The following is a 23,632-nucleotide window of genomic DNA, read 5'->3' on the forward strand; positions in this document are numbered from 1 at the left end:
AAATCCTATTGCATCAGCTTTATCGTCCCATCATCCATCTCCCTATCCTGGATTCCTTTTTATAGCGCTCCGCTCCTTCATCCTCTGCAATCCCTGAGATTGATGAAAAATGAAAAGTGTAAAACGAAATACATTAATATGACCTAATCATCATAAAAAGAAATATGACAAGCAAGGGTGACCATCAAATTCATGGCCTGATGTAACAGTTTGATGGATGACAAAATCAATTAATTGGCTCTCCTTAATTTTGTAACAAAATCTAATAAAAGTTTAAAATAAAACACAAAAGAAAAAGAAAAAAATCAACTTGAAAGTAGTGGAAATGAACTCAAAATTTATTAGAGGATTGAAGGACAAAATTTTAAGTTTGTCGCTCATATATTATAGGAAGATGTGTGGGATGTCATTCTTAATCTATTAGTTTTTCTTTGCTTTACTTTTGTTCCATACTTTGTTGATAATTTCTAGAAGGTTTTAGAGTGCTCTAGGTAGACTTTGTAGAGTGGGTTTTCCCAAGATTAGGAAAGTCTGAAGGAAAATTTTCAAGTGGAGACTAGTATTGGTGTAACTTTTGATGATAGTAGTGTCAATGGGGCCAAGAAAGATTTCAAGGAGATAGTAGAATTGTTGTAAATGCGTGAGAAGTTTACTACAATGGGAGTAAGGACTGTAGACATCTAAATCCTTTAGAAAATAAAGTATTTTTATTTTCTGAAAAAAAATTTGATGACATCATCATTTATTAATTAATTAATTATTTTATTTTATTTATTTATTTTTATGCCATTAAATCCCTTTATCTTAATTAAAAATATTTAATTAAGGAATCCCTCCCAAAAATGTTTAAATCTTATTTAAACATTATTTCCTTATTTATTAATTATTTAATTAATAAATTGACCAAAAAACCCAAAATAAATAAATTATTTATTTTTTGCCCAAAACTTGGCCAATTTCCTTCACCCACCCTCATTAAATGCTATCCACTTGCCTATCCCTAAGCTAATCCTAAACCATCCTAATCCATCCTCTAATCATTTGCACAATCCTAAGCAAGCTTAAAACCTTCCTAATCAAGCCCAAGTCAAAATTCCTCTCATCTCCCTCAAAATATCCCAACCATAAAACTTTATGAAGCCCACTAGGCCATAAATGACTCTTCCAAGCCCTTTCATCGCTCTCAGAAGCCATTATGAGGGTCTTTATGAAGATTGTATCCCTTGAGCCTCCTTTGTTGACTCATCCTTCCCCTTTCCTCCATCCTCTCACCATGTGACATGTGTCACTCCCTAATTGGCTATAAGGAAGCACAATCCATGTGCTCTCCTCTCATGCAATTTGAGCCTTCCATAAGCTTTTTCCCATCCTTGCATCCTAGCCCTTGATCCCTCAAGCCCTTTGCCTATTTAAGGAATCCTCTCCCAAGCCATTTTAACACAATCCATGAAGTAAAGTCATAATGCCATTTTAAGAAGCCATTTTACATCAAAACCATACACTCACACCCAAATTCCAACTCCATTTGAAGCCCTTTTTGAAGCATAAGCTTGAGCATACATCCTATCTATTTAGACAAAGCCACTCAACAAGAGAGCTTCTCATTGAGAGAGCCCATTAATGGCTCATATTCTCAATTGAGAGTTCATCTTAGTCTATCTTGAAGTTTAGGAATTTTGTTTAGTTTGTAGAAGCTTTATTTAAATTTGGTTTCTATTAGCATACTAACATTGCTCATATACAAGGACTCCCAAAAGAATTTTGAGCTTGGTTCATATATTCTATGTGTTAGTTGTAGCACTACATTTTCTTTCTATTTAATTTTTAATTTTTTGAACCTACTTATGGTCTTGGAGAAACAACCTATAAAGAAACTTTCAAGAAAAACATATATCGTTGGCTAGGAATCTTGGTGGTAGGATATGTTTTGGCTAGTGCTTCTCCTTGTTTCACAAAAGAAGGGTGAAGGGTATTTCAGTAAGGTGCAATATATTGACCGCATCGATAATAGGGGCCTTAGTTCTTCTCATAATTGTTTCTATTTCACAAATTTTACTAGTAAGTGAAAATAATATACATATTTGTATGTGTAACTAGTGAACAATGTGATTATGTGGTTGTGCTACAAAACGAGTGAAGTGTTTTGTCTCCAATGTTGGTACACTATGGAGGGTCATTGGATTATCATAATGTGCACTTGGATGGTTTTTCTTTGGTAGTTGCAAGTTAAGCATGATCGATAACTTTAGTAGTTGATAGATTGATGCATATAATTGGGCATGCACTATATTAATGAACCTTTTGAGCACTCAAATAGGATAGCTTAGGATGATGTGAATATGTGGATTGTATGTTTGTAGGACGTTGGCAAGGATTAGATAAACATGTGAGCATGAAATGATGTGGATAGTGGAGTTGTGTATGTTGCTCTGTTTCAACCAGATTTTGTTTGGTAACTTTTTGACATATTTTAATAACCAATGTGATTTGCAACAATATTTTTTCGGCCAAGAATTTTCTATTGAAACTAATTTTTTTCTTTTTTCTAGTATGAGAAATTGAATCTCATATGGTATTCCTTACATATAATAGTTGATCGACTAATTATGAAACATCAAAAAAAATCTAAAATTCAACTAAAAACTTGTCAATAGCCAAAATTATTAGAGATTGAGCTAGAAAGGCTCATCATGGTGGTATCAGAGTGGTTTTCGGCCATCTTGTTAAGGTTGGAGATTAAAATTTCATAGAATTTATGAACATGACATTTGAATGATCAGCATTCTTGCAATTGTAAATGTAAGGGATAAAAGTACTCAACATGTTTAGGAATATAATACCTTTCCTCTATATGTTAAGAAAGATTTATCTTTATATGGACTTTTATCCAAGGTTATGTAATAAGATTGGCTCAATAAAGAGACAATATAGTAAAATACTTCATAATATATTTGTAAGAAGAGTTAGTTCATGTAGTAATAGGAGAATAATATTTGGTAATAGGAAGGTGAAATTTGAAGAGAAAGCACACATTAATAATGTCTAAATTGTTATCATAAATGATAATAGTTCTAATTGTTATGATAGAAATTGTAATGTTGATCCTACTTGTGAGATAACAATCATTCTATGTGTGAAAGTTCGAGGTATGGAGTTCACTTGTGTTGGCAATCAAAATTGGGTGCTATGAATAAGTTATGTGACGCAAACTCAAATCATCACAAGTCTGATTTTGCAAATTAGAGCTTGGAAAATAAATCAAAAAATTAATTGGTTAGTAGTAGGTCCAAAGATCATGACTTGGAGGGACTTTCAATTACATTGGAAGTAGGAGTGTGCAAATAGATTGTCAGAATAGAAACTTCTTCTTTACCAATTGAGTCATCTTTTGGTGTACATAGAAGCAATAACTTAAATGTTGATGTGTGTACTAATTATAAAAATACATGTTGTTGATCATCTGATGAAAGATGTACATACAACAACATACACTTGTGTGGGGTTATAGTTTCAAGGTCTTCATTATTTGGTTGGGAAACTTAAGGTTGATAACACCATGATTTCCACTTACATATAGCACTTTGATGTTTCTTGGAAGGTGTTTTCTACCTTTGGTTGGAATACTTCTATGAAAATGAGTGTGGTGATAAGTGTCATTTCCTTAGTAAAGTTCCATACACTTCAAGAAGATATTGGAATAATGAAATGTAACTATTTATAGTTATTGTCTGATACAAACTACCTTCTTAAGTGGGATTACACTTGCTATGATGACTTGAAGGGAAAGTATAATCTCACCCATGAGCTTGAGGTGACTACAAACTTCTTGGACAGTGTGTAGTTGTCCCTTCACAAGTCTCAATCATAGATTGTAGAGTTTACTATAGAGTTGAGTTTCGAATAGTCTTGACCAACTACACATATAGTAGAGCCTTCTATAATGATGAGTGGTGATGGTCTTATATCCAAGGGTAATAATGATGGATGTGGTGAGGATGTGGGTACATCCATCACATATATAGATGCAACCATCTTTGACATGATGAGTATTTTGGTTGAGAGCAGTAAAGATCCAATTGTTACATTAGGTTCTCTTGAGATTATAACAATGACAGATGATATAAGACAAATTATTCATAACTATTGTGTGGTAGCAATAGATCCTCTAGAGTTGTGTGTTAGTACAGGATGTTGCTTCATCATCTTCACAAAGGATTCCTAGTGTCATCTGGGTGGGAATATGACTCTTGTAGATTTGTTTCCCTTTCTTGGAAGCAAATATATTACATCATCCCATGTAATTAATTTTGTACATCATCTTGTTGTTTCATAAAGCCAGAGGGAACAACTAAGAGTTGTAGAACAGCTAGTTAATTCTACCTCATATTAGTTTTACTATATGGATTCATTTATTGATTACCTGCTTCAAAGTGCCAAGTCCCAAAAGGGGTTGTTTGAAATCATTAAGGCTATCTCATTTGAGGTCATTCAACATTCTAGAATTTGGTAGGAGTAAATGTAGATACTTTGACTATAATGCTTCCCCATAAAGATTTTATAGTTGGGTTTGCAAATGGAGTGATGCATCAACTTTTGAGAGTCATTACTTTTGACTCTGATGTGGGTTTTGGCTGAAATTTTATAGGCAATTGCATGAGGAGAAGCTATTTGGATTGTTAATGGGCTTAGCTCAATTAGTGGCCATTTTGACATTTTTTTTGAAGCCTAAAATATCATCTTGGCCTCCAAAATTGGATTTTTGTATTTATTCCCAATTTTTTAGAAAGTTGTTTTTGTAATAAATCTGAAATCATATTCTTGATTTTGTAGAATAGTTGGCAGTTCATCTTGCCTTAGTTGGGGTCTTTTCTTGGGAAAAAATCAGGATTCATAGGATGGGTTTTGAAAATTGCCAAAAATGAAAAAAAAATCTTTTTTCCAAAAATCTGCCAAATATGGTAATTTTTGAAATTGTAACAAGTAGTTGTTTTTCTTTCATTGTAGAGGCATATTAGAGTTGGAAAAGTTTAATGGAGAATCTAACATTCTAAAATTCTTTGTTGTGTAATTTTTTGAGTTATAGTTTTGAAGGGTTTGGGCTACATCAGGGAGTTATCAAAACTCATTCCTAATTAGTTATTCGAGCTCATAGATTGGAGTATCTCTTGATTCTAGAATTTTTAGTGATTAGTCATTGGTTGAGTTTGAATATCTCTACAATAACTACATAGTGATAAGTACTCACTATTTTTATTGGTTCTAGGATTATACTATCCTTTGTGGGATGGGACCATCTTCAATAGATGGAATCATTACCTACAAGTTGGTGAGGGACAACATGAAAAATTAACACATACATGGAAGTTTCGTAAAGGATGGAGATAGTGGTTGTGATACAAACTACTAAGATTATGAGTGTTGCACAGATTGCATAATATTATTTATATTGTATTATTTTATTTGATTAGATAATGTTGTACCTAGGAGAACCTAGATGGTCGTGCAATATGTAGAGATTCCAATGAAATATTTTTGATGAGTTTTATTGATGCATTGTGATAATATTTGATGCAATAATTTAATATTGGAGAAAAGAATTAAATGCCTAATATTAAATGTGGGTTAATGGTGTTGATATAATGGGTGATGCACACATTGCATAATATTGTCATATTGTATTGTATTATTTTATTATATAATGTTGCATCTAGATGGACATGCAACATGTAAAGATTCCCATGGGATATACTTGATGAGTTGTATTCTAACATTGTGATAATATTTCATATAATTATTTAATATTGGGGAAAAGAATTAAAATTCTAATATTAGATGCGGGGTCAAGTGGGACGTTAGGTAGCACATGATTTATGTAATACCACTTGATGGTTTTCTGAGACTTGCTACTATATAAGCAGCCACAAGGGTAGTTGTTGGTGTGAGAGGGAGAAGATAAAAGGCAAAAAAAGAAAGAGTTGAGTAGGACAAGGCTTGATAGGTTAGCCAAGGGAGCATTTGTGAAGGTTGGAAGCATGGCATGGGATGTGTGGATTCATGCTTGTTCATATAGATTTCTCAATGGTGGATATGGTTTTGAAGGCTTCCATGGTTGTATTGCAATGATATTTTTGTTGAATAATACATGGTGATGGATGCTTTTTGGAGGCTAGTTTTTCTCCTCAATGAGGGTTTCCTAGGAAATATCTTGTGTCACATTTTGTGGGTGTGTTGTCTATTCTCTTGCATGTAGATTTCAATTGCATATTTATTTCAAATCTATCATGGGTTATGTGGAAATGGTTATATTCTTTGTTACAAATTTCCTTACAAGTGGTATTAGAGCTATGATTTTATTATTGTAACCCTAGATTGAATCCATAGGAATTCATAAGAGGATAAAATAAATGGCAAGATATATGAGTTGCTTATTTTAGATCTGATGGTTTTGAGTTTACTATTATGATGGGATGTTGGTAGATTTTGGGCATGTTAAATTATTGGTCAAAAAGGATTTTTTGGATGTTTCATTTAAAAGAGGGTTTTAGGGGAGCTTCTAGAAATGACCTCCTAGTCAAAAATAGACCTCACCATTGGATTCGGGATGATGTTTTCATAAATTTTGATATATAATATGCCCTAGTTTGGCCATGTTCAGAGGAAATGAAAGTGTTTTTTAGTTTCAACCCATGATGACCGTCAAATTTAATCCGATCAAAATTTTCATCATAGAAAAAAAATTGCAGTGAAAATGGTAAAAAGATTGTCTTAGTAAAATAGCCATAACTTTCTCTCAGAATATTAGATTTCAAACTTCTTATAGGTATTGGAAAGCTAATTCAAAGCACTATAACTTCGTGTAGGTTTGGTTTTATGATTTTGACATTTTTTCAAGTTTTAAGAGCCCAAAAATTAGATATTATTTATTTTGAGCACAGATTAGGGTATAACTTGGGCATATAGAGTTGGATTTTGGACTTTGAGTAGTCAACAAAAAGCTCTTGGAGAGCTCTACACATTGGTTCAAGTTTGGCATCATTTATTTGATGATATATTTATCTGAATAGTTTATGGTATAGATTGACTATGGTAACATTATGAGTTTATGACATGGTATGTTTGGAGATTTAAGATTTGACATCATTATTTACTTAGTTTATATTTCATATTGGTCTCATGATGATATGATTATCAATGTTTTGTATGAATATTTATGATGACTTGTTGGCTCTACAAGTTGTGCAATGTTGTAAGTTGTCTATACTTACAGGTTGCATTTATAACTTGGTTATGGGTTGTCTTTGCCCATTAATCTTTCATTATTGATGCATATTCAGATTATTGGCTTGGATTTAGGTTGTCTATGCCCTAAGTCACATGATTTGCTAATTTTTCTTCATGTAAAAGGGATGAGAGTTGTTACCAAGTACAATCATTGTGGAGGATTGTGGTTGACTGTTTATGCTAATAGGTTGAACATATTAAGAATCAGATGTTCGGTTCATGGATGTGATCATGGTGCCATATATTTGGCATGACATGATTGGATATATAGTTAAATCCTTGATATTTATTGGTTTAGATTCTTAATTTGGTTATGGTGGTATATATCTTCTTGGTTGAGGATCATGGTTATTTGGTTTCTTTTTTAGGAGCTCATGATGTGCACCTTGAGTTCTTTGATGTTTTGATGCCTTGGTTGATTCTCATGGTTAGAGGATGGATTTTTTCATCATGATGTCATGGATAACTTGGATACATGGTTTAGTGGGAGCTTGTGACAATGATGAGATAACAGTGTAGGATTAATTCTTGGTTTGATTTGTATTTTCTTGGTTTGGAGATCTTGGTAATAACACTTTGGTTGTGTGAGTGTAGACCTAGAGGATCTTCATGTAGGAGATGGATTTTATGATGTCTTGGTACCATGGTTGAGTGGAAATTTTTTTTTTGCATTGATATATTTATTAAGTGTTTGTAGATGTTGGAGATTTGTCTTAGATCTTGTTCCTACAAAAGCATCTTTGACATTTGCATGGTGCACTTGTTTATCTTCATGGTGTGTGAAGATGATTAGGTCTTGAGGACTCATGGGGTTCTTGGTTATCTTCATGGTGTGTGGAGGTGTACTTTTGTTGTGTGAGTGTAGACCTAGAGGATCTTCATGTAGGAGATGGATTTTATGATGTCTTGGTACCATGGTTGAGTGGGATTTTTTTTTTTTGCATTGATATATTTATTAAGTGTTTGTAGATGTTGGAGATTTGTCTTAGATCTTATTCCTACAAAAGCATCTTTGACATTTTCATGGTGGACTTGTTTATCTTCATGGTGTGTGAAGATGGTTAGGTCTTGAGGACTCATGAGGTTCTTAGTTATCTTCATGGTGTGTGGAGATTGTTCTTCATGGTATGTGGAGGTGGTTTTTCTTCATGGTGTGTGGAGATGGTTGCATCTTGAGGACTAATGAGTTTCTTGATAAAGGTGTGGTTTGTGCTTTCATTTGACATGTTATCCTTGGAGTGAGGATAGTTTTATTATTATGTCATGGTATACTATTGATATGCATTTAAAGTTTTGACATATTATAGTATGTTCATATGTAGCATGTTATCTCTTTGGTTGAGATTATTAGATCATGTTGTCATGTTTATGTTCCTGAGGACATGGTTGGAACTTTGACAATGATATTGGTTTAGTTTCTTGGTATTGAGTGCACTGATTGTAAGATGGATACTTCATGATATTTCTATGTTTTATTTGGAGTTGGCATGGATTTATTGGTTACAGGTGCTCATGGATACCTAGAGATGGTGGTGATGCTAATTTCTTTTGGATTAGAGAAGTATTTGTTGGGATAATTATTTGGTTTCAGATGGAAGTCCAAGGGGTATTCACCTCATATGGACTTAAGAGGAGATTATTCTTAGATGAGTCTTGGTTGGATACTTGGATATCTTGATGAGCATTCTCATTCCCCACTCTTGGTCTACTCGATGGTTTTCTACTTGAGAGGTATAGCCCATTTATCTCTCAGGTGCATTATATTTATACTTGTCTTTCATAGATATGGGTCTTGAGCTATGTTACATGAGTTAGTTCTAGAGGGCTCATTTGAGACATGGTTTAGCATTGGTTATCTCCATTTTCATATGTTGTTATGCTAGTTAAGTTTGAAGATAGTTTTATATTGGGCATGTTCCTTGGATTAGGAACGGCTTATGAGTTTGATCTTCTTGTGAGAGGCTTACATCTATGATTAGTTATATGGTATGGTTTGGGTGTTGTTGAGGCTTCATGGTTGGGGTTTTATGGAGGAGATCATACTTGCACAGTTTACATCTAGAGGTGTGTGTAGAAGGACATGATATAAGTTATGATTTGAATGGTTTCTCTGTGGTCTTGGTTATCTTCCTAGATGTTCAGCTTTTCTTATACTGGATTTAAGATTGATTAGAGATTGTGATCACCATTTTGTGCTCATGTATGTCATGTGAGAGATGGCATGGTTATTCCCTTATCTCTTTCCTCTAATGGTTGTGGAGAGATAAGGAGACTATTGGATTTTTTTTATGGGATTTTTTCTTGTAGGTTATTGGTTTATGTGTTGTGGATGTCCTTGATACTACATGGATTCACTTCTTTGAGATGTTATCAGTGGATTGGCTATAGATTTGACATTATCTTTTGCAGTGGGAGCTTCTTGGTATATATATGGTAGGTATTGCTCTTCAGGCTTGTGATTGTAAGTTACAAATTGGATATGTTGATGATGTGAGATTCACTTGGTATACTTTTGGAGGTATGGATAGTTGGATGGGTTTGGCCACTTTTTGTGGATGTTATTTCAGCTATTGATATTTTGACAACTACAGATACATTTGATTACCTTTGGATCAAATTTTTGTGCTTCACATTTTAGTTGGTATAGGATTTTATGATCTTCTAATGCGACAATTTGGGTGGTTTTCTCTTTGGATGGCTTCTATGTATGTTCGATGGTAGTGGCATAATAGGAGGTGAGATCATTCGTGTTTGAGATGTTAGATACTTTGATTTTGTTGAAAATACCAGGATGGAGCACTTGGTGTACTTTGATCCATGATGGTGGATGTGCTAGGATGAATTGTTCCCTTGTTCATTTATGTGGCTACAAATTAACCTTGTGCAATGTATATAACAAGTGAGAGATTGTTGAGATAATGGGAGTTGCACACATTGCATAATATTGTTATATTGTATTATTTTATTTTATTATGTAATGTTGCACCTAGATGGACATGCAACATTTAAAGATTCCCATGGGATATACTTGATGAGTTGTAATGTAACATTGTGATAATATTTCATGTAATTATTTAATATTGAAGAAAAAAATTAAAATTCCAATATTAAATGTGGGGTCAAGTGGGTTAGGTAGCACATCATTTATGTAATTTCACTTGGTGGTTTTGTGGTACTTGCTACTATATATGTAGCCACAATGGTAGTTGTTGGTTTGAGAGGGAGAAGATAAAAGGCAAAAAAGGAAAGAGTCGAGTGGGACAAGGATTGACAAGTTAGCCAAGGGATAATTTGTGAAGGTTGGAAGCATGGCATGGGATGTGTGGATTCATGCTCGTTCACATAGATTTCTTAGTGGTGGCTATGGCTTTGAAGGCTTCCATGGTTGTATTGCAATGGTATTTTTGTTGAATAATACATGGTAATGGATGCTTTTTGGAGGCTGATTTTTCCCTCAATGACTATTTCTCAGGGTATATCTTGTGTCACATTTTGTAGGTATGTTGTCTATTCTCTTGCATGTGGATTTCTATTACATATTTATTTCAGATCTATTATGGGTTATGTGAAAACCATTATATTCTTTGTTGCAAGTTTCCTTAAAAATGGGGGTTAGATAGCATATGGTGTTAGCACACAATTTATACAATATCACTTGTGATTTTGTGGGATCTTTCTACTATAAAAGAAACCTCAAGAGTAGTTCTTGATGTGAGTAAGAGGTAGAAAAACCAATAATAGAGAAATAGGTTAGCCAAGGGAGCATTTGTGAAAGTTGGAATCATTGCATGGGATGTGTGGATTCATGTTTTTTCACATGGATTCTTTGGTTGTGCCTGAGGCTTTGAAATCTTCCATAGTTGTATTGTAATGGTGTTTTTTTGAATAACACATAGTGATGGATGTTTTTGGAGGTTGAGTTTTTTACCTTCTTTAAGGGCTTCCCAAGTATATCTTGTGTCACATTTTTTTGGGTATATTTTCTATTCTCTTGTATATGGATTTAAAATGTTTATTGGATTCAGATCTATTATGGGTTATGTGAAAATAGTGATATTTTTTATTGCAAGTTTCTTTACAAGTTTCCCTAGATTGAGTCCATGGGAATGCATGAAAAAATAAAATAAATGACAAAACATATGAGTTTTATAGGTTGTTTATTTCATATTTGAGGGTTTTGGGTTTTCTATTATGATGGGATGTTGGAAAATTTTGGCCATTTGAAATTATTGGTCAAAATATTTTTTTATGTTTCATTTAAATGAAGTTTTTAGGGGGCAACCTACATAAATGATCTCCTAGACAAAAATTGACTTCACTGTTAGATTCAATGTTGAGAGAAAATGCAAATCATTTTTAGTTTCAACTCATAATGTCCATCAAATTTAATCTTGTAAAAAAATTTGTCACAAAAAAAAAATTGCTTTCAAAGTGGTAAAAAGACTATCTTGTTCAAATGGCCATAACATTCCCTCAAGTTATTGGATTTTAGACTTCTTAGAGTTAATGTAAAGCTAGTTTAGAGTAATACAATTTGGTATAGGTTTGATTCCATGATTTTGACATTTTTTCATGTTTTTTGAGCCCAAATGTCAGATATTATTTATTTGTAACATAATTTAGGGCATAACTTGGACATACAAAATTAAATTTTGGACTTCAAAAAGTCAATGGAAAGCTCTTGGAGAAATCTACACATTGGCACAAATTTGGTGTAGTTTTGCATAGTTTATTTGATGATATATTCATCTTAAAAAATTATAATTTATATTGACTATAGTAATATTATGAGTTTATGACATGATATATGTTTTGGAGATTTAGATTGTGATGTCATTGTATAGTTAGGGTATATTTTAGATTGGTCTCATGATGATATGGTTATCGATGTTTGATTTGAAAATGTAGGATTACTTGTTGGGTCTACAATTTGTGTAGTGTTGTAATGGTCTATACTTATAGGTTACATTTATGAATTGAATATGATTTTTCATTTTCCATTGATCTTCCATTATTCATGCATATTTAGATTGGAGGCTTGAATTAGGTTGTCTATGCCCTTGGTCATATGATTTTCTAATTTTTCTTCATGTAGAAGGGATGAGATTTTGTTACCATATATAGTAATGGTGGATGATTGTGTTTGACTATTTTATGTCGGCAAGTTGGATACTTTTAGAGTCAGATATTTGATTTATGGGCACAATTATAGTGTTGTGGATTTTGGCATGATACGATTAGATTTTCATGTACTTTATTGGTGTTCATTGGTTTTGAAACCTTATTTGGTTATGGCAATATGTATTCTTACTTTATGATCATGGTTATTTGGTTTCATTTGAGGAGCTCATGATGTACACTTTGAGTTCTTTGATGATTTGATTCCTTGGTTGATTATGATGGTTATAGGATGATTTTCGTCAATTTTTAATAGATAGCTTGCACATACAATTTAGTGGGATCTTGTATTAGTGATGACGTAGTAGTGCAAGATTGGTTCATGCTTCGGTTTGTATCTTCTTGGTTTAGAGATTTTGGTTTCACTTGGTACTAACACTTTGGTTGTGTGTCTGTGTATACCTAGAGGATCTTCATCTAGTAGATAGATCTTCTAATGTCATGGGTGACTCAGTACCATGGTTGAGTGGGAATTTTTGGCATTGATATATTTATTGACTATTTTCACATGTTAGAGAATGACCTAAATATTTTTGTTACATAAGTGTCTTAGACATTTGCATGGTGCACTTATTTTTTGTGGTTATCTTTATAGTGTGTGATAGTTACATCTTGAGGACTCATAGGGTTCTCAGTAAAGGTGTGGCTTCTACTTTCACTTGACATGTTATCCTTGGTATTAGGATGGTTTCATTATAATATCATGGTGTACTCTTGATACACATTTATAGTTTTTGGCATGTTATGTTATGTTCATATGGAGCATGTTCTCTCTTTTGGTTGAAATGGTTTAGATAACATTGGCATGTCTATGTTTCTGAGGCCATGGTTGGAAATTTGACATTGATCTTGGTTTATTTTTTTAGTATTGAGTACATTGATCATTTTTTGAATACTTCATGATATCACTATGTACATTTAGAGTTGGTATGCATTGATTGATTGGTTATAGGTTCTTATGGATACTTAGAGGTGGTGGTGATGTTGATTTCTCTTGAATTAAGGATGTATTTTTTGGGACGGTTGATTCTTTCAGCACAAAATCTAAGAGGAATTCACCTCATATGGACTTGAGAGGAGATTGTTCTTAAATGAATCTTGGTTGGATACTTGAATATCTTGATGAGCATTCTCATTTTCTACTCTTAGTTTATTCAGTTGTTTACTACTTGAGAGGTATAGCCCACTGTTTATCTCAAGTGCATTATGTTTGTGTTTGTCTTTCACTGATATGAATCTTGAGCTATGGTTCTTGAGTTAGTTATGGAGGGTTCATTTGAGATATATTTTAGCATTGGTTCCCTCGTGCATATTTTGTTATGTTTGTTGATTCTGGTATATAGTCTTATATTATTCCTTGGATTAGGAATGGTTATTCCTTGGTTTGGAGATGGTCTATGAGTTTGATCTTCTTGTGAGAGGCTTACATCCATAATTAGTTATATGGTATGGTTTGGGTGTTTTTTTTGCTTCTTGGTTGGGGTTGTATTGAGGAGATCTTACTTGGAACAGTTTACATCTAGATCTGTGTTTAAGGCATGATACATGTTATGATTTGCATGGTTTCTCTTTGGTCTTTTTTATCTTCCTATATATTTGATTTCACGTACTCTAGATTTGAGATTGGTTGGATTTGTAATCACAATTTTGAGCTCATGTATGTTATGTGAGAGATGATATGATTATTCCTTTATCTCTTTCCTTTATTGGTTGTGGGGAACTTGGGAGAGTGTTGGAGACTTGTTATGTGAGTTGTTCTTGTAGGTTATTGGTTTATGCGTTCTAGATGTCCTTGAGACTTAAGGGGATTCACGTCTATGTGATTTTATAAGTGAACTGGTTACAAATTTGGCATTATCTTTTGCAATGGGAGCTTCTTGGTGTATATGTGCTAGGTATCACACTTGAGGCTTGTGATTTCAAGTTATAGATTGGATATGTTGATGATGTGAGATTCACTTGGTATACTTTTGAAGGTATGGATAGTTCGATGGGTTGGCACTTTCTATGTGTGTTACTTCAGCTATGGAGTTTGACAGCTATGGATACATATGATTACCTTTAGATCAAGTATTTATGCTTGGCATTTTAGTTTGTATAGGATTTATGATTCTTATGTGACAGGTTGAGTGGATTTCTCTTTGGGTGATTCATATGTATGTCTAGTGGAAGTAGAATAATAGGTGGGAATATTTATGTTTGAGATGGTGGATATTTTGATTTTTTTGCAAGTACCAAGATAGAGCACATGGTTTACTTTGATTTGTGATGGTGGATGTGCTAGGAGAGATTACTCCCTTGTTCATTTATGTGGCTACAGATTGACTCTACATAATGTATAAAACAAGTGGGAGATTATTGAGATTATGATTGATGTATACATTGCATAATATTATTTATATTTTATTATTTTATTTTTCTATGTAAGGTTACACCTAGGAGCACTTAGATGGATGTGCAAAATGTAGAGATTCCTATGGAATATTTTTTATTAGTTGTATTGATACATGGTGATAATATTTGATGTAATTATTTAATATTAGAAAAAATAATTAATGTCCAATATTAAATGCGGGTCAATGGGTGTTACATATTACATGGTTTATGTAATACCACTTGGTGGTTTTGTGGGAACTTTCTACTATAAAAGAAATCGCAAAGGTAGTTGTTGATGTGAAAAAGAGAAAGAGAAAGCAAGACAAGGCAAGAGATAGGTTGTCCAAGGGAGTATTTATGGAGATTGGAAACATGGAATGGGATGTGTGGATGCATTCTTGTTCACATGGATTTCATGGTTGTGACTATAGATTTGAAGGCCTCCATAGTTGTATTATAATGGTGTTTTGTTGAATAATCCTAGTTATGATATTTTTTAGGATTATTCCTAGAATTGAAAAAAGACCTAAAATTAAAGTTTTATAATTTGATAAAAATCTAAATCTAGAAGAATTGATCATTTTGATCAATGACAATGAATAGTATTTTGAGTATGAAGAAATGGAGAACCTAAGAGGGTTTGATTTATCAAGGTCATGCTAGAATCTGGTAGAAAGAGGTTTGATTAGAAATAAATAGAAGTGGGGAGAAGATAAAAAAATGGGATTGGATGGGGAAAAAAATGAAGAGATAGTTTAATCTTGTTGACTATGAGATTGATTTGTTGAAGAAAATGCAAGGGTTGAAGAAGGTTGGAAGATTTTTCTAGTAATATATAGAATATTTCTATTAAGTCCTTATCAAAATAAGTCATTTTGAAACCAACAAGGAAAATATTTCTTGTTGTACAAAATGGGTCATGGATAAGTATTTAAGAATATTTGATAATGATAATGTTGTTTTTCAAGGATTGATGCAAATGTAATTGCACTGCCTAATTAGTATGTGTGTTACAAATGCAACATCCTCTTAGATTTATATTTAGAATAGGCAATGAATAGACATGTCCCTTCACGAGGTACGTCTATTTGTTAATAAGATAATTAATATTATAGTGTATTTAATCGTATATATAATATTTATTTCTCTCATATATTATACCTCATATAATTATATATATGTTTATGAGGCATAATCTATAAAACATCAACACTCCCTCTTAGTTAGGGAGGATAAACACAAGATAGACATTACAGCATTGGTAATATTAGGAATGAAAATATTTAGGGATATCTCATTGATATCTCAAAATATTTCCACCATTTGATATTGCATTTTATATCATGAGTATTGGTCTTTCAAAATATCAACATATGATATTCACCAAGTAGCCAAATAAGGTTTGATATCACATCTGATATCACGAGTAGGCCTCCTAGAATATCAATGATATTCACCAAGTACTCAAAAGGTTTTGATATCACATATAATATCAAGAGTATTTCCCTCCCAAAATATCAATGATATTCACCAAGTAAGCAAAAGGTTTTGATATCATGTCTGATATCAAGAGTATTGGCCTCCCAAAATATCAATGATATTCACCAAATACTCTTTGATTAATGTCCTTCTAGAATGTTGAGATGCAAGAAATTCACCATATACTTGATATGTTTGATCTCATAATACAAGTTATTGTAAGATTTTCACCTTACAATAACTTCTACAAATACAAGTGACATCATTTGGAAGTCATCACTTCCTCATGATGTACACAGGGGTAGGAACTTTAAAATCACATAGTCATGAGGTATATTCATGAATCACAATCCTCCTAATTGCTTCAATTTATTGATCATTGGAGAGTCCATATCAACATGGTTTACTCCCTTTGAATCAATATAATCAAGATCATTGAAGGTTGATTGGACCATATCCTCTAGTTTCTCCTTCAAAAAAATGTGTTAGACTTCCTCTAAACATCAATCTTCTGAACTCCTTTACCTTTGAAGAATGGTCAAACTCCCTCTAAGTTTGAAATCAATCTCCCTTTTCCTACAATAACATTCTCAAAGAAGATCAAGGCAAGTAGCTATTACAGAATGTTGAGATTAATCAAGTTGTTAATAATTTAACTCATGCCTATTACTAATAATATAACATAACTCTTAATTTTATATTTTCAATAATAAAATTAAGATATCATAATACTTAATTTTATTCATAACATAATACTATACTTCACCTTTATGTTTTATACTATCATAATGAATCAAATTATCAAATATCATTTTTAAATGAATGTATAAATATATATAGGAATCATGTACATCACATAACCCAACCAAAGAAGTGAACAAAATCTAAATTAGAAGATCAGTTTGGACCAACTTGGCTTGATGAGTGTACTCTCAAATACACAGTGGGTGTTGTTGCACAAGAGCTCATGGAGGACATGGATCCAAGCCTCTCACATGCTCAAGAAGAAACCCATGTGATACATATCAACTCCTTCATAGCTTTGTATAATACATCTTTTACTATCATTTCCAAGTGGCCTTTGTGCATGAACCCAAATGCATCAAATGGGATGATTGACCTTGCATCCAATAAAATCTTTGAAACTCTTATCTCTCATGTGCAAATAAGTGCTAACTTTATGAAAGCCACAATCCACACCACCCTAATCACCATTTCTGATTATTAAGGTTATAATTATTTGAATGTGGTCCACCACCATCAACGTCCCTAAAAGTATGTAATATCTTCTATGATTTATTCTTATTCTCTTATGTTCGCAGCTATTCTCTAATACCATGTTATTTTTCAGGATTAATGCAAATGTAATTGCATTTCCTAATGGGTATGTGTGTTTCAAATGTAACATCCTCTTAGATTTATATTGAGAATAGGCAATGAAAAGGCATGTTCCTTCATGGGACATGTCTATTCGTTAATAAGATAATGAATATAATAATATATTTAATCATTTGTGTGTGTGTGTGTGTGTGTGTGTGTGTGTGTGTGTGTGTGTGTGTGTATTATATTAATTTCTCTCATATATTTATATCTCAATTATATCTCATATAGTTGTGTGTGTGTGTGTGTGCACGTGCACGTGATAGAAGCAATCAAACATCAACATATAAGAAATAATTATTATTGAGGATGCATATAATCTTATTTAAAGGTAGAAGAGAAATTGAACAAAAAAATTAAGAGTGGACAAACTAGAAGAGGTAGTGGTCGAAGATCTAAAGGATTGTCTTATGGAAGCCAAAATGGAGATCAGAAAAAGGATAATAACTTGATTAGCAATCTAAATATGAAAGGAAATATATTTTTATCATTCTCCTAATAAAAATAATAGAGGTTGGAGAGGAATAGGAAGATGGAAAGGACAAGGCAGGGTAGGTTTTTACAGGGCATGTTTCCATTATGGAGGACATAGAGCTCAATTGTCCCCAACAAAAAGAAAAAAAAATAGAAGAGAAAATGATATTGCATAGGTCACACATGTAGGCAAATATGTCAAGTCATCACATTTTGAATATGTTAATAGAGGAGAGGTCCTTATCACCAAAAGAGCCTTGTTGAATGATGAGAATGAACCTACATAATAGAAGAATTTGTATGTATGCAATGTCATTGTTGATAGTGGTAACATTGATAATATTGTTTCAACTTAATGAATTGAAGTTAGAAATAAGAAAGCATATAAATCCCTATCAGTTTATTTGGTCGACAAAGGGTCATAAGGATTTGGTCAATGAACAATCTATAGTAAATTTTGGGATTGAGAAATATCATGATGAGGTATTGTGTCATATTATGTTTATGGACATTTCTCATTTTTTTTTAGGGAGGCCATGGAAATTTGATTGCAATGCAGTACTTGATGAATATGCAAATACTTGATCTTTCACAGAGAATGGGATTAGACACAAACTAAAGTCATTTAAGGAAGCAATAGAAAAACTATGTAATAATGCATGAATTTTTTTAGCTAATGAAAGTTTATAGAAGGCATGAAGCATGAGCATGTGTTTTACTAATTCCAAAAGTTGATAAAGAAGTATAGGATGTACCTATAGAAGTTGTATATTTCTATAGGATGTACCTATAGAAGTTGTATATTTGTTGAGTTTCTATAGGATGTACCTATAGAAGTTGTATCTAATAATATACTTGATAAGTTCCTACCAGTGAGAAAGATAAGTCACCAAATGGACTTGATTAGTTTGCAAACCTAGGCATCCAATAGAATAACTCTAGAAGAGAATAGGGAAATAAACAAAATAGTTCAAGAATTACTACAAAAGGGATTGATTGAGAAAATTAGAATCCATATGTTGTATCTATAGTACTAGACCCAAAGAAAAATGATGAATGGAGGGTGTGCATAGATTCTTGGGATATCAACAAGATTTCTATCAAGATGGATTTTCCTTATAAGGATGGATAACATCATGGATTGTTTTAGTGGATTTGTGTACTTTATAAAGATAGGTCTATAGAGTGAATATCACCAAACTTGGATTACTGACAGAGATGAATAGAAGACAACTTTCAATACAAAGGAGGGCCTATATGAGTGGTTAGTCATGCCTTTGGGATAAACAATGCATCAAGAACATTCATACAACTCCTAAATGAGGTACTAATTTTAGCATGAATGTTGATGACACTACATTGGAGGAGTATCCTAAGCATTTGAGAGTATTGACATGTTGCATTCATGATTGTGTTTGTCATTGATATCAACATAGCATAGTTTCTATAAAGATTGGCTAAGTAGTAGACAGAGATCTTGATGGTACATATAATGGTTTGATTGTCTGGTGATGTGTAGTTATGAACATGTTTAGAATAGTGTCCTGATAATGTGGTTAAGTGCGCAGAGTTTGAGTTGAAGATGTATGGAAGTTGTACCTGATTTACAAAAAGTAGTTATGAGACAACATATTGGGAAAGCAGTTCTGAGACAGAGCATTGGGAAAAAAGTTCCTATTTTTTTGTTAATTATCTTACATCTGAGATGTAATGAAGAGATACATAGTTAGGAAGTGACAGAGGATAGTTTTTTGATGATGTTAGCGAGTGTGGAAGCCCTACTATCACATGTGTGAATTTTCATATAGACTATGAATTGATAGTGGTATTGTAATTATATTTAATTAATTATCTTATTATAATTAATTGGGAAAGCCTCAAGGCTGAATTAAGGAATTATTATGAAGATATGGGATAAAGGAAATATGTTTTCCTTATTTGTAAATTATCCATTGCTATATGAAGTGTGAAGTGTGTAAAGAAGCAGAGTTCTTACTAAATGCATGTAAGCGATCCAAGGGATTATTGGATGCAAGACTTATGATCTGGTTACAAGATTAGAAGGAGCAAAAGTCTAGTTGATAGGATAGAGGAATAGGAAGGAAGTACATTTCATTTCTATTATTCTATAAGGAATAATACAAAGATTATTTGGACAATGGGTTCATTGGTCTTGCCCTTGAAGTTATTTGGGCAATGGGTCAAGTTGTCTTCCACAACTCCTAACAGGGTTGGCACAACTCCTAACAAGGTTGGAATATCCTAACAGGGATTCAAAGTCTCCTAATAGGGACTCATATTTACTGAATGTATTTATAGACTCCTAACATGGTCCATCCTCTAATGAGGAATGTTTATATTAGTACATCATCTTGTGGGTACCATCCCCACCAAGGTTTTCTCTTTGGTCAAGGGTTTCCCTAGTTAAATATATGGTGTTATTGTGTATGAGTATCTTGTTGTGGTTTCAATTTATATTTCTCATATGGTTAAGGTTTTTTAAGGTTGATAATTTTCATAATAATTGGATAACTGATTCAACCCCCCTCCTAGTTATATTAGTGGACTATATATTCTAACAATTGGTATCAGGACATTAGGTCCTTGAAGGATAAGCTTAGCAATTTTGGGAGATCGATGGTGAATCTTTTCAAAAAGGATAATCCTAGATTTGATAGGGCCAACTATGAAAATTGGAAGGAGAAGATGAAGACTCATCTATTTTGCATGGGTCCAGGATATTGGATCTTGAAAAAGCGTAAGAAGACAATTGTTGAGGAAGAAAAGCTTGAAGGATGCGGTGAAGAAGAGATAGATCTATTCATGTGTAACATGAGAGAAATGGAAAATGTACTAATAGTTCTTCTATAGAATGAGTACAGTCAAGTAAAGTCACTTGTAACATCTTATGAAATTTGGAAAGCATTAGAATCTACTTTTGAAGATGTTGACCATGTAAAGAGAATGAGATTATGGAATTGGATATGTGCATTTCAAGATGCTAGAATGATGGAAGATGAGTCTGTACAAAGTTATATTGGTAGAATATCAGAAATTATTGCAAGAATTTGATCTCATGGTGGAACTAAGGAGGATGATAAATTTATAAGGAAGATTTTGAAAATTTTGACACCACCATGCAGGCTAGTAGCTCAGATGATTTAGTAAGTAATGCCCTATACTAAGTATTTCACAAAGGAAACATTGCTTGGAAGAATAGAATTAGAAAAAGCATATCTAAGATAGTCTAAAGACCTAGCAAGAGTAGAAAAAACTTTCAGTCCCCTGAATATTTAACCTAATCTAACAAGGAGTGCAAGCACACGAGGATATTTTTCTAGTAGCAGAAGATTTGATGAAGACAAGAAGATTGAGGAAGTAATAGCCCTTCTTGTGGGAAGAGAACAAGATGGTAAGAAAATCTTTAAATGTTGGACTTGTGATGAATTTGGTCATTATGCATCTAAAATTCCTAAAAGAGAGAAAAAGTATAAAGGAAAGTTTAATCCTAGGAGAGATAGTGATGAGGGCACAACCCAAGACAAAATGAACACAATAGAAAAAGAGGAATATTATTATAAGAAGTGATATGCTATTGCATTCAGTACAATGAAAAAAAATTCAATGACATGCCCTAGGGACTTTCAATGTTTTCTAATTCTAGAAAAAACCCTCCTCATAGTACCTTCTCCCAAACTCCACCAAAAAATTGGCATTTACAATGCCAAAAATGACCTTAAGTGACCCGAATTAGGTTTAGGGTTAGGAATACATTCTACAATATGTCATTTGGCATCCACCACTGGATGCTCCTACATAACACACCTAGGGTAGATTGAAAAGAAATCATGTCACTTTATAGCTGGTAGAAGAAAACCCAAATGGGAAACATCCACTATAGATATCCAAGTTGAATCTTCCATTACTAGGTATTCTTCATACTGCCTACTTTTGGTACTTCAGCCCTACTAACTATCCAAAATTTCTTCAATCCCTTCCTTCTCAAAAGTAGAAATTGGACATGGCTCTAGCATCAACTCCTCCTCTACACCATCATCATGATATTCTATTAAGTCTACATTATTGAAAATAGGAGAAATGTGAATCTCATCTAGAAACTCCACCTCATATGCATTTCTTGAGTCATGTTTCTTCAAAATTTTGTAGGGACCACATTTCTTCATCTTCAACTTGTTGTAGGTACCCACTGGAATCATTCCTTCCTCAAGTATACCATAACCATATCCCCAACTTGGAACTCCTTAGGTCTCCTCTTTTGATCTTCTCTACTCTTATACTACAAGTTCATCTTGGTATTATGTGCACATACCTCCTCATCTAGGTTCTTGATATGTTCAACAATGTCTTTTGCCTCAGCACTTGTCCTCTCTTCTTGCTCCATCTTCCTCATCTCTAGTGCAATCCTTGGACTACTCCCATACACAATTTGGAATGGTGATCTACCAGTACACCTATTCATAGAATTATTGTAAGCAAATTCTTCTTGTGGTAGAACCAAATCCCATCCCTTAGGCTTATCTCCTACTAAACACCTCAGCAAATTGCCCAGACTTCTATTCACTTCTTATGTTTTTCCATCGGTATGCGGATGATGTGTAGAATTGAACTTCAATTCTGTCTTCAACTTCTTCCACAAAGTCCTCTAGAAATACCCAACAAATTTAGTATCAATTTAGTATCTCTATTAGAAACAATACTTTTTGGGAGACAATGTAGTCTCACCACTTCTCTAAAAAACAAATCTACAATATGCATTGCATCATGAGTCTTGTGGCATGGAATAAAGTGTGCCACCTTGGAGAACCTATAAACCACCAAAATATAGAGTCATTACCCCTTTGTGTCCTTGGAAATCCAAGAAAAAAATCCATACTTATGTCCTCCCAAGGCTTCGATGGAATAGGCCAAAAATAATGTTAAGTAATAATCGAAATGGTCTTATCTTGACCAAAGTGTCCTACCATCTTATGCAGAGGGAATAGTGATGGTATTCAAAACACAATGAGAATTATAAATTTTAGGGGTTTAGGCACTTATGCCTATCAACAACCTTAAATGTTTCAAAGACTTGACTTGTTTAGGTCTATTAGAATATCCCTTAATGATGATTTTGATTTCATAGCCTCACAACTAACTTGGATACAAAGACTTTTAAGACTCAATCACAATGCCATACTCCCATTTCACAAAGCTTCCTCGAACTGAACTCAAAAACCCAATACCCTACCTATTAGCCCTATTGCATACTTGGAATGGAGATAACTCTTTCTTTTCTCAATACACTAAATAATAATATGATATTTATAGACACCCTTTCTTTTTTCTAAAACATATCAAAGATTTTTATACAGTTACTTTGGACCAACACACCTATTCAGTACTGATACCCTATTTTAAGGCATAAAAATGACCCCATTTAAAAAGTACCCCTAATGAACTCCTA

This window comes from Cupressus sempervirens, chromosome 2, assembly GCF_028749045.1.
Source record: "Cupressus sempervirens isolate cs-2001-9-10 chromosome 2, ASM2874904v1, whole genome shotgun sequence".
Taxonomy (NCBI): Eukaryota; Viridiplantae; Streptophyta; class Pinopsida; order Cupressales; family Cupressaceae; genus Cupressus; species Cupressus sempervirens.